General features: G+C 41.8%; 1 protein-coding gene across 1 annotated transcript in view; it reads right to left on the bottom strand.

The window, feature by feature from the left end:
• Positions 1-5,976, bottom strand: part of sertad2b (SERTA domain containing 2b) — a 35,779-nt gene extending 29,803 nt beyond the window's left edge. Inside the window, exon 1 of the mRNA XM_076285969.1 lies at positions 5,768-5,976. The gene's annotated coding sequence lies outside the window, so the exon portion shown is untranslated. The remainder of the gene's footprint in view (positions 1-5,767) is intronic.
• Positions 5,977-11,181: the final 5,205 nt, after the last annotated feature.

Consider the following 11,181-nt stretch of genomic DNA (forward strand, 5'->3'; position numbering starts at 1 on the left):
TCATGCTAGAATTTTAATCATTCAGCACTTATGTTTGACGTCATATAACACTAGCAAACAACACTATAGTGTTAACAACTTCAAATTAGTTGCACTCTGAATAAAAAGCTGGAAGCTATTCAACTTTACACTAGGATCATCACTGCCACAATGACATCCATATGCAACAAACCCCCACCCATAAGGCAACCCACTTTGTACTCTTACAGCCCCCCGGATATCTGACCCTTTCACAGGCAGAAGCATGGCACTGCAGAGCAGAGCGCTTCCCCTCTGATCACTGCCCAATGTGACACTTGAGTAAAACAATTCAGAGTACAATGAGCAGAGCGGCGCAATCTGTCGCATTCACAAGCAAAGAGGAAAGCAAGTTTGGCGCATTAAATCTTTATCTCGGGGGGAGCGACTCCCCCAGTGGAACTCCACCAATGAAATCGTTTCTTTAAAAAAGTGGGGACGACCATACAAACTTTTCAACAACTTCATAGTCCCACATGTAACAAATATTTGTGCCCAAAAGTTACCCACACATTTGTTCCCAACATTTAAGAGCAGCCCTGTAGCGTCCATATCAGCTCCATAGCTGTGATTGTAGTATAATGACCATACACGCAGACCTACAGGAGGGAAAGTGCCTTGCTGCTGAGTCATCAGAATTCCCCTCCTTTCTAATTTTGCACACATCAGGGCAGAGATACTGGGACGAGGCAGGAAATGAGACAGGCGAAAGGGAGGGCCCAAAGCATGCAATCTGCTATCGAATGCTATCTATTACACCAACTGAACATCGAACACAAATCATGCTCCAATCAATAGACAGCACAAGCATCCCTCTGTAGTTTCGATGTCGGAAGTATCTAGGTGGCTCTGGCAGCTAATGTCTGTAGAATAAAGTGTTCATAAGAACAAAAGTCACTTTGGTGTATGTATGTCTCAGATCAGAATTGAAATACCCAAAACTCCTCGCTCAACCTTCCCATTCACTACACATATGGTTATTATGACTTTATTGGTCTGAATTATTAAGTTATAAGTAGGCTATATCAGTATCATGACCACTCCCATTTTTGATCAGGTGTGGGTCTGGACTCTGGAGGGAGGCTGGAGGGGTTTTCTGGTGCTGGAGGATCTCCTCCCTGACTGGCTTTCAGCAGACAAGTAATAACGTTCCTAAACTGAGCCATACACAAGAGGTGAAAATAATGGATTATAGACAGACCTACAGACAGATGAATAGATAGATAGATAGATAGATAGATAGATAGATAGATAGATAGATAGAGAGAGAGAATGAGTGAGTGAGTGTGTGTGTGTGTGAGAGAGAAAGAGAGAGAGAGAAGCCTGATGTGTTGATGCTGAGTCTCCTCTGACTGTGTGTTGCTCTGCGTTGCTCTGCTTAGATCAGCTCTGCTGAGGAGAATCTCCTCAGTCCCAGCAGGTCGTTCGTCTGAGGCCCCTCCTTTCCCTCCATTCCCCTCCACTCCTGAGTCTCCTCCTTGCCTTAAGGTGGGTGCATAAAATATTAATGCTGCAGCACTGCCGGCAGTAGAACCCTGTGTGTGTGTGTGTGTGTGTGTGTGTGTGTGTGTGTGTGTGTGTGTGTGTGTATGTGTGAGTATCAGAGTGTGTGAGCGTGAGTGTGTGTGTGCCTACGCTGACACGGCCGTTGCTCCAGTGACACCCGATCCCTGTCTGCACTTCCCTCCCTCCTGTGCTGAGAGGACTACTGCTCCTGCTGCTGCTGCTGCTGTGGACCTTAATGTATAGACACTACTCCACCAGCAGGAAGCTCCCTGTGTGTGTGTGTGTGTGTGTGTGTGTGTGTGTGTGTGTGTGTGAGAGAGAGAGAGAGAGAGAGAGAGAGAGAGAGAGAGAATGTGAAGTACAGAAAGACAGAGAAAGAGGGAGCGAAAGAAAGGGTGCTAGTGAAAAAGAGATAGAGAGAAAAGATTTATTCCAACGTCGTTGTGTTTGTTCCAACCTACAGCATACTGTGTGTTGGACAGATGCAAGGAGGGCTGCATCGCCACTCCACATCAAGACCAGCCCTTCTGTATATAACCCCAAGCAGCTCACGACACCGACAGTACGTGTGTGACGTGTGAGAAAGAGAGTAGAGGGGGACTCCAGGGAGTGAGAGGCAGAGACTTATAAGAAATGAGTATGCAAAAAGTGCCACAGCACATGTGCACATTTTCCTGTGTGTTTCCTGGGTGAGGTGCTGAGTGTGATACACATATGACGGGCCCCGTTCGGGGAATCCCGCCCGAGACCAGCTGACACTGCCAGCAACCCCCCCCCCCCACTCTCAAAATCCCAACACCTACCCGACCCAACCACTACCACCACCCACACTCGCACACAACAGCCGAGAGTCACAACATCGGGAGATTGACAGTAGTATGTGAAGTCTAAGCTGACTTCACCTTGGTTGCTTGTCACATAAAGGTGCTTCCTGTGAGTGTAATAATGAAAAGGAAGCCATTGCCCCAAGAGGCCTCTGCTGTTAAATTTACACTGAGCTCATTTCCAATATGCTTCAGCACCTCAGCTAGACCTGATTATTACTTCTGGTAACAGGGGCGCTGCTAGAAAATTTGGGCCCTATGAAAGACAATAATTCTGGGCCTCCCCCAATAATATATAATATTATTGGGGGGACTCTCTAGGGGCCCCCTGTCAGTGCTGGGCCCTTAGAATCGTCCTAACACACCCCCCCCCCCCCCTCCTTTAGCGGTGTCCCTGCTTCTGAACATAAGAATGAGATGCTGGGATGGTGACTTTTCTAACATGACTCCTATTGAACCATCTCTACAGGAATGCACACCGTATTGGTATTGGTGACTGATTACATTTACAGCAGTTGATGTTGGTGACTAACTCTGAGTAAAACGAAAGGCATGTCATAACTGAAATGTGCAGAAAAGGGAGAATCCATGGTGCACCAATGCACACACCACATTAGCACTGAATTTGCGTTTGTACCATGCAGCATGAACTCCTACTACTGAACACGATAGCATGCTAACACAATGTGTACCATTAAGTACAATTAATGGACATTAAATATTTCATTACAAATACTCAAACAAATTACAAATATGTATAACAATACATTATTGAATCCATTCTCTGAATCCAGTAGTTGACGGACTTCTTTAGACTGATAGTGGTGACCAACTGACTGCGATCAACTGGAACACACAGCACAACCCTCGCTGTCCTAATCTGGATTATAAGTAAAATTAGACATGCCTGTCTAATCCGCCATTGACAAGTGGCGGCCACAGTCATTTGATGGTTGAAAAAAACCTGGATGCTACATAATCCAGCAGTTACAGGTCCATCTCCAAACTTCCATTGATTTTGACAGTTTAAAGAAGGGTGCAGCTAAACCGCTACTTTGATGTGTTAGAACAAAACAACATTGTTGAAAATGTTCAGTCAAATACTTTCTAATGAGGAGACACAGCACTCAAAAAATCCTCAATAGAAATGCATGGGGTTAGTTTGTAACGCCAATATGGCAGTTGTCTACACTTATCCCACCCCTTCCATGGCAAAACGTCGACGTGTGAATACATTGAGCCAATCATGTGTTGTGTTGTGAATACATTGAGCCAATCATGTGGGTTGTTGTGAAGACATCTTGCCAATCATGTGTTGTGATCTCGCCGCTGGAGCAAGGTTTGTGTCGTGAAGCCTAACACACGCGCATTTCTGCCGAAATAGATGCCCGATAAGTGCCCAAAAGGTGTGGCAATATGGCCGCTGAGTGAAGGCACTTGCCTAAAAAGACTTTGGTTCAGTCTTGTCTTTCAGATGCATGAAGTGGGCAAGTTGCAAACAATCAGTGCTGCATGCATATCTGACATTAATACCTCAACACCTCAAAAACTACTCTTACTCTTCAGACAATCTCTAGGGAAGTTGTTAAACAGGTGTCCAGAAATATGGGTGTGCTTTCTGACTTCAATGTTTGCTTGATCAAGTGCATGGTACAGTCCTGATGTAGAAGTGAGTTCATTTTTGAACCATGAAGTTACACTCTTAAAACTAACATACTGTGTCTATGTCCAGATAGGGATAACACAGTGTGTGTTGTTTCCAACACATTCGTTTTAAGTGTACAAAATCCTTTTCAATGAGTTTATCCTCTCATGCCTTGATTACTCTAATGATCTATTTTTCTGTGTCAAGTGGGAAATTACAAACACCTTCAATTCATTCAAAATACTGCAATGTGTCTGATAATGTCAAGGGAACCCACATTGTCCCAATTCTAGTTTCCATGCAGTAGCTCCTCAATATGATTTAGAGTTGATATTAAAATGATCTTTATCACCTTTAAAGCATTACGTGGTCAAACATGCACTTTATACAACTACTCAATTTGTACAGCACTGCAAAGCGTTTAAGGCCTTTAAAACCATGACCTCTTGGCAGTTCCAAATTCCTACAGTTGATAAAGCCTTCACAGTAGTGGACCGTCCCCATGATGACATCACAACACCGCCAACACCGTCCCCATGACATCACAACTACTGACCTTTTCATTGGCTGGCCATCACCATAGTATAGAACTGAATATTAGGTCTTCTTATTATGGATGTTTATTCATTTGATTATTTGTTTACACACATATTTGTATACTAACTTGATCTGTCTTGGACCTGTTTTTGAGTGCTCCTGGCATGTCATATTGGTTTTCTTCCTCTTTTATTGTTGTTTTGGGCTATAAAGCACTTCAGATGTGAATGCTTGATTAATGCAATATAGATGAAATCACTGAAATATTATTCATTTTCATGAGTTAACACTGCAATCCATGGTGGATAGAAGCCTTTAGCCAGAATCACGGCAGAATTAAGCCACATCCTAAACTCTTCCCACATCACACACACACACACACACACACACACACACACACACACACACACACACACATCTTCATTCATATGACATTACGGAGTGCTTGAACCTGCTTTTGCTTGCATGATCCTTAGTTATAATGTATGACAGTCATTTTGAATGAATAATCATGAGCAAATGTTGGCAAAGTATCAGCATGAATTGATGAACTTGAGTAGGCCTGCTTTTGGAAATGGTTCTCGACTAGTTTGTGCCCTAGCTGATACACATATCATTATTTTCAAATAGTGCAGCCAGTGACTTACAGAACTAGTCTAAAGGCATTGATTCTATTTCCATTGGTCTGGCGTGTGTGAAACAGCCACTTTATATTTTCTAAAAAGCAAAAACACCAACTGTCCTATCTAGGTTACTAAAAGGGACCGTCATTGCAGTAGAAATGAGCATATCAGCCAAGTATCCTGCCCTTACAAAACTCTGTTATATAATATCGCCTCGGCAAATGTGTCCTGCTTTCCCGGAGGGAGAAAAGAGGTGCTGCATGCCTCTGACTAGGTCATATAAGCGTCATTGAACGGTTTGTAAGGTTACATTTTTAAGAATTCAACAAAACAATCAAATTGCCAGAAAATGCTGACTTCTTTCACGGATATGTTACACGTTTGTCCCTGTAGTGGGCTACTTGTGTCAGGTTCATGACTGCTTAGAATGACTTGTACTTCTAGTGCGCTCCCTGACAACCTACACACACACACACACACACACACACTCTCACTCTCTCTCTCTCTCTCACACACACACACACCGTAACTCCCTGACCTAAATTACAATGTATATATCATGCGACAGTCCACGCTGCGCTTACACTTTTGCCAGTAAAATCATTCACCCTTACCCGTTTCGGGAGTCCGGTCCAGTCCGGTTCCACGGAAATCAGAAGTAACTCATGAAATAAGACAAACCAGCAAGCTACTTCAAAAGACCAACAGGAACGACTCAGCTGTATTCTTCTGTACACCGTGATTAGGGCTGCATTCAACGAACACTTTCTCTTTGAAAGACGCTCTCTAAATTCACTGCGAGAAGGCGATCATTCGCTCATCTCAATGTCACAAGTCCGGGCTGCCCGTGGAGTAGGCAGTTGGTTAGAGTCGGCAGCTGCGAGCTCCGGTTGCAAGCGCAAGACATTTAATTTGATTGATGGGCTGTGCAGTGGCTCGTGGGCAGAGTCTTGGCGACACGCCCCGCCTATTCGAGTCGCCAGCTAATCGGATTGCGCGGCGATGGAACTCTAGTGGTCAACTGTCTTCTTCCATTTAGAGAGACTTGAGGTTGCCATTACACCACAGGCCCACGAAACATATTTGCAATGAAATATATAAGTGTTTACGTTTTTGCACAGATTCTCTATCTGATAATACAGAACTCACAGAAAAAAGGTGAACACAGATTTTCAGTGTCAATTTCATAAACCCAATCACACGAGTCCACGGTAAGGATGTAGACCTAATGTTCTACCAAAGAGTTTAACACCTTTCTCTACTCACTCAAGTTCAAATGTATTGATTTGTGACACGTTTGATCAGATGTGAAGTTGTCTAGACTAGAGAATAGTCAAGTGTGGTGGAATATAATAGTAGGCTAACAAGTGGTCTATAACCAGACTGTATTTGATGCTGTAAAATTGGCAGCTGACAAAATCTCAACAAGCTGCCGATTTGTTGTTTCAAAACAGCAAATGGAGAACAAAATGCAGACTTTGGTTAGAATAGCTAATATTCAATTTAATAGCCTATATTGTAACTGAATCACAGCATAGCCTCTAATGCACCTAGTAGTCTTAAAATACAATCTATTAGGCTAATTGATTGTCAATATGGTTTTAGAGAAAGTAGATCAACATCGAAGGCTTTGATGGAACTTATGGAAGAGCTTTCAAGTAGGCCTACAGTTTGATGTTCATTTTGATACCATAGATTTAATAGAGACCCAGTCAGACCAAAAATCAGGGACAGAGTTTATTTACAATGATGCGCATCAAGGGAGAGACAGCATGACTTCACCTCCATCAGCTGCTCTAACTAGACAAGGAAATAGTTAGAGTTTAAGTATCCTTCCAGGCTGACAGGAGATGGCGTTGGTCATCCCATCTCACGTGGACTACACTGAATCAGCCTCTGATTAGTGGCAACCTGGCAATTCGGAGCAGATAGTTACTGACGCAGCCATGCAGAACAGTAAAACACTGCAAAGTCATAATATTCCCGCTTATCTCTAAATACAGTCACACACAGATACACAGCAGGGACAGTACAGATATCATACAGTCATTATAGAATCATACTTTTAGTATCAAAGTGACCCACTAATGAGAAATGCAGAACATTAAACCACATATTGGAATATTGGGCATAATGCAGAACATTAAACCATATATTGGAATATTGGACATAATGTTCTATTCCACTTTCTCTCAAGTTGATGATAAGAAGTTTGCAGTGGGAGTGTTCATAGACCTTAGGAAAGCATTTGACACCATAGACCACAATATTATGTTGGAGAAAATGGAAAGGTTTGGAATGGCTGAAGAGTTATATCAAAAATAGGAGAACAAGTGGGCAATGCCATGTCTAAGCTAGCTAACATCATGTGCGGTGTGCCACAAGGTTCGATAGTTGGACCAAAATTATTCATTTTGTACATAAACAATATTTGTAAAGTGTCCAATATGTTGAAATAAATCATTTTCACAGATGATACCAACACTTTCTGTTCAGACGACTGTTTACAGAGGCTAATGGAGAAGGTGACAGTAGAACTAGGTAAATTGAAACTTTGGTTTGATGTAAATAAGTTAACTTTAAATTTGAAAAAAAAAAAACCGTTTATGATTTTTGGAGATCGCAAAACACATGTAACAGCTCAGGTAAGCTTAAGGATAAAAACTGTTGAGTTAGAGAGAGTTGGAAACCACAAGTAAACCATATAAGATCCAAAATTTCCAGAAGCATCGGGGTATTGAGTCAGACGCTTTCTTAACCACAGATCTATGAACACTCTTTACAGCAAGCTGATTCTACCTTACTGTGTTGAGATCTGGCGTAATGAAAGGTTTCATTCATTCATTCATTCATTCATTCATTCAATGCCTGCAAAACCACTCTACAGACAGTGTGCACAGTTCAGATAAGAGCAATATGAATTGTGAATAATGTTGGCTTCAATGATCATACCAATTCATTATTTCTTAAGTCAAAAACACTGAAATTCACAGACCTGGTGAACCAGAAAACTGAGATAGTTCTGTATAAAGCTTGATAACCTACTTCCTCCCAACAAACAAATCATGTTTAGAGAAAGAGAAGGGGGTTATGCCCTCAGAGGCGAACTCAATTGGAATGTAAAAGTACAAATTAGGGTCTAACTCCGCTGTTACTGTTGACAACACCCCAAGATGCCATTACAAATGCCTTGTCATGCCTTTTGTGGCAGCAAATGTTCCAATGTTGCAAGCCCACATCAATGACATCCTTTGTGACAGCACGTTTTGGGTTTTGCTATATTACTTCATTAGCACAGTTATTGACCAGATCTTAAAGAGGGGCATGAATTCTAATGCCTGATCTATTTACTGGACCACCTCACTACAACAAGATAATGCGAGCCCAGTCTATCTTCACTAAGCATGTCGAGTAGTCTTCTGCGGTCTGCCAAAGAGCTCTATATGGACTGGGCCTTGCCTGGAACAGACATGCAGAAAATAACATGAGAAAGACAGGGTGCGGGAAAGTTAAAAATAAGTCCATATTGATTGCTCCACAGTAATATGGAGTAACCCTGGGATTAACTTTTAAAGATGATGATGTTCACATTCTTTGTTTCAAACAGACAGACTCAGCCCCTCAGTTGGGATTCAGCCTCTACTGTCAGTGTGCGTGCACTGTGCACATGCCGAATAGTTGGCAGGCTGGGGTGGCTGACTGTCTGGAAGTGTCCTGATTGGTTAACAGAGCTGGTTAGTGTTGAAACTTTATTTACTGCATCCAGATCCTAGGGGAGTCATAGATATATAGTTCTCCCTCAGAGCATCTATTTGTATTAACTATGTGAGTATGAAGCCAATAAGTTAAAATATTATAAAAAAAAAAAAAAAGGTATCGCCTGCAGTAACTTTGCACAGGCAGCCCTCTGAATAAACTACTACTTTGGGACAAATACTCGATGTAACGGTTAAGTGTAAACCATAAATAAAATTGACTCTGTTCCGCACTATTACAAACGAAGCGTCAAGTTGCACAATTTGGATATTTATTGATCCCGCCTCAGTTCAGCGGCTGCAGTTTTACAAGCAGGCCGCCGAGCTTCTCCCTTCATGAATCGTGCGCCGTCAGCGAAGGAGGAGGGAAGCAGAGAGAGTAGCATGCACTGGCACCATGCCTGCTGTGCTTGGCTGGATCTTTTTGTTACAAGTTCAATCTGTGCTGCATAACAGGAAATGGAGTGCTGAAGTACCATATCTGAAAATAGGCAGAGAGCTAAGACAGCGATGTGAATCTGTTTCATTTTTAGTGTAATGACCATTGTGGGCTGGTTGAGGAATATGCTAACATAGGTTGCCATTAGATCCAGCACATAGCTGGTGCAGTATTGTTTGCACAAGACTGAACATGTGAGAGCTAGTGTGTGTGTGTGTGTGTGTGTGGAGTGCACTGTGCTTGTGCACAAGAACACTGAGTGTAGGCCAGTCATTAATCTTGGGGTCTGACAGTCGATGTTGAGGTAAGGCAGGTCATTATCTGTGAAGGGTTTCATCTTTCATTGTGTGCTATAAAACACCAGTTACATTACATATTGTGAGTAGGTCTATATGAACAGGGGTGTATTTGAGTTATATGATTACTAGATCTCTTATTGGTTTGCTAATAAATTAATTAACAGTAGGCCACTATATCATATCATTATTGCACTGCTAAATCGCAATAACTGAGCCACTGGTTTTAACTGGACTGTCTGTAGCCTACAATTATTCACAACAATATTTCATAGGCTGTTGGCATTACTCAGAGATTACTCAGAGGTAAAAATACTTTAAGGAAGACTCTTCAGATTTTCTGTATGGTGGGCTAGAATCATACATATTTTTACTCTCTCTCACTCTCATACACACACACACACACACAACGACAACTTTCGGAGAAAGTTGTGAGTATTGCTCCCCCAGGCGTTGCCAGAAAATAAAATTAGCCTACATGAGGCTTCCTCATTTTACTTCATTTGGTTCCACAAAAAACACACAACACATATGCTAAATGTACGTTTAAAGTCATTTTCCTATTAATTCTCATTTCTGTCGCAGAATTAGCAATTGGTTATTTGCTTACTGTAGTTGCAGTTGGCTACAAGAACAGAACATGAACTGAAACAGCTCTGTGCAGCCTTTGTTTCTACGGAATGGAGGCTATGCCATCTAGTGGTGGAGTGAGTGTACAACTTACATTAAAGTGGAAATGTTGAAAATAGCCTGGTATTGCGTGCCATTAATACAATAAGTTAATAGCTTTATTTAAAAAATGCCGATACTTCCAGGTCATCCATGCATAAAAGATTAACTTTTCTTGTGGTTTCATAATTCCTAGAATTCATGTAGGCCTAGTTATTCCACGTCCAATAAAGAGATTTTGAACAAAAAATTAATAATTTGCCAGTCATCTTTAAAACAATTACAAATAGGAAGGGAATGGCTTTAAACAATAACAAATAGGAACGGAATGACTGGACTGCTGAGTAAGCTCCTCAGCTCGTCTCCTTTGGCAGCTGATAGTTGTTATTTTAGGAACCCAAAAACAAGTAGCCTATGTGTTTGGTCATACAGAGGGCCAGTCTCCGGCGCCAGAGATGAATAAAAAAGAAGATGGGAACTTCAAATCACTCGCCGGTTTGCCTGAGTTTCCCCAGTCCCTTGTCAAAAAGGGAATATTATTAATTTGACCGAATATGTGTACATTTTCAACTGAACAAAGCAGCTGATAGCTTACAAGTAACCTGCATATTCTGTTCCTAATGTTTAATTTTAGAGTAGGTCTACGCACATTTTAGGTAAACATTTAATAAAAAACAAATAAAAAGCAAATAAAAAACATTTATACTTAACATGCAATAAGAGCAGATGCTGGCAATATCTTTCCTTGTTGCATCATTTTATCCTAGGTTATAAGAATGAGAGGGGGAAGTGCGCATGCTTGGCTCTTTTTTGTCCAGGCACTCGCTCGCCATTGGCAGATGAGCACGCTTCGCCTGGCAGAAGTAGGA

The sequence above is a fragment of the Alosa pseudoharengus genome, unplaced genomic scaffold, assembly GCF_046254945.1.
Source record: "Alosa pseudoharengus isolate Yale_2024_CS ecotype anadromous, Long Island Sound unplaced genomic scaffold, YU_APseudo_1.1 YU_APseudo_1.1_scf_15, whole genome shotgun sequence".
NCBI lineage: Eukaryota > Metazoa > Chordata > Actinopteri > Clupeiformes > Clupeidae > Alosa > Alosa pseudoharengus.